Source organism: Mustela erminea, chromosome 9, assembly GCF_009829155.1.
Source record: "Mustela erminea isolate mMusErm1 chromosome 9, mMusErm1.Pri, whole genome shotgun sequence".
NCBI classification, from domain to species: Eukaryota; Metazoa; Chordata; class Mammalia; order Carnivora; family Mustelidae; genus Mustela; species Mustela erminea.
The window spans coordinates 60,326,413-60,328,785 of NC_045622.1; the positions used below are offsets into that span (position 1 = coordinate 60,326,413).

General features: G+C 35.9%; 1 pseudogene; it reads left to right on the forward strand.

The window, feature by feature from the left end:
• The first annotated feature begins 956 nt into the window (after positions 1-956).
• Positions 957-1,921, forward strand: LOC116599805 (annotated as a pseudogene).
• The last annotated feature ends 452 nt before the right edge of the window (positions 1,922-2,373 follow it).

Sequence of the window (2,373 nt, forward strand, 5' to 3'; positions counted from 1 at the left end):
CTTTATTCTTTGGTTTTCTTTATGATATGGACCTCTATACCATACATACATTTTTATAAAATTAACAGATTTATTTCTACTTAGATAGGACCATTTACATAATTTATCCTAATAGCCCAATCAGTGTATTTTATCTGCCTTTTGTCAGTTTAACATTTTATTGATTTATTTAGGAATCCTTTGGTTTCTCTGTTTTATTGATACCGTTTTATTTAATATTTTTATAGCGATTTATGCATTTACATTATTTTTATTTTTAGAGGTTCCTTTTGTGTTTTCCAAATAATAGTAATTAAATGATATTTTAATATTTTTAAAATATTCTGACAGAGGTACTTGTCAGTATGCTATCTGAGAAACATGATGTCCCTATCTCAGGCTATTATTTCCTTAGAAGAATCCTGCTATTCAGAGATTGATGAAGTGTGTCATGATTGGCTCCTATTTTTAGCCCTATCTTCAACTTCCTAAAGCCCACAAGCAAAAGACATTACTATATTTTTTTCTCAAGATATGATTTATTTAAAGTTCCATGGTTTTTCATGTTTGTTTTTCTGGAATATGTGTATAGTTATTAATATTTAAATAATATTGTTTAATAAAAATAGATTCAGAAAAATAATAACCAACTTTGTCTTTTATAAATGGACACGATTTATCTATTAAAGAACTAAGTGAGTATTAAGCACTAAAAAGAATTTGTTGTCTACATTGATAAATGAATGAATAAAAAATACACATATAAAATAATCTATTTGGTTTAAACAATATTTATACTCAAATTCCCTAGAAGTCAGAAAAAATTGTGTTTTTTTTTTTTTTGGCCATTGAAATGTACTTTGAAGAAAAAGGGCAAAAGAAATTAAGACAGTGAGTATGATCAAGACATTTTCTCTTTTATCTCTAGGAGGACCCACAAATTCTCTAAGATGATTAATGATCATCCTAGCTCGATGATGTTAATGCTAAACCAAACAGACCTGACTCCAACCTCATTCATCCTTAATGGGATCCCAGGACTGGAGGACATGCACATGTGGATTTCCTTCCCATTCTGCTCCATGTATGCTGTGGCTGTGGTAGGGAATTGTGGGCTCCTCTACCTCATCCTCTATGAGGACTCCCTGCACAGGCCGATGTACTATTTTTTAGCTATGCTTTCCCTAACTGACCTTTTTATATGCTCTAGTACAATTCTTAAAGCTCTCTGCATCTTCTGGTTCATTTCAAGGAAATCAGCTTTGATGGATGTCTGGTCCAGATGTGTTTTGTCCATACCTTCACAGGGATGGAGTCTGGGGTGCTCATGCTTATGGCCCTGGACCACTATGTGGCTATCTGTTACCCTTTGCACTACTCTACTTTTCTCACTAATTCTGTTATTGCAAAGGCTGGGCTTTCTACCTTTCTCAGAGGAGTGTTGCTCATCATTCCCTTCACTGTCCTCACCAAGCACCTGCCCTACTGCAGAGGGAATATAATTCTCCACACCTACTGTGACCACATGTCTGTAGCCAAATTATCCTGTGGGAATATCAAGGTCAATGTCATTTATGGTCTGACGGTTGCCCTCCTGATTGGGGGCTTTGACATCCTGTGCATCACAGTCTCCTACACCATGATCCTCCAGGCAGTGATCAGCCTCTCTTCAGCAGATGCTCGACAGAAGGCCTTCAGCACCTGCACTGCCCACATCTGTGCCATTGTTTTTTTCCTACAGTCCAGCTTTCTTCTCCTTCTTTTCCCACCGTTTTGGGGGCCACACAATCCCTCCATCTTGCCACATCATTGTGGCCAATATTTATCTGCTCCTGCCTCCCACTGTGAACCCATTGTCTATGGGGTGAAAACCAAGCAGATACAAGACTGTGTCATAAGGATCACTTCAGGTTCTAAGGATGTCAAATCCCAGAGCAAATGAAAGGGAATTTTGCCTGGGTTGGGATGTGAAGTGAAAGAATGCTTCTCTCTGTCTGTTTAGGCAGGAAAATTTCCAAGAATAGGTATATGCTTTTTCCAGGTAAGCATGATGAGTAGTTCATTCCCATTAAATTTTCTGCAGAATACCAACGTAATTTTTCATGCCACATCACCCTCCATATGAGTTTTTTACCTCCAGGTTTTCTGTGTAACTTTATCTCCAGGACTCAATAATATTAGGTTCCAAGAGAGAAAAATATTAATGAGAAGCTGGGATAATTATCTAGAAAATTGAATCAAGTGAAGCTAATTATTTGGGGTTAGATGACCCAAATCATTTTTTTTTTTTTTTTTACTGTAAGTGGAATTTCTAAATTGATAACTGTATTTAACTCTGGAAAAAATATATTACATATTCTCATTATTCACAAAAATCCTGTTTTCTTAGAAATT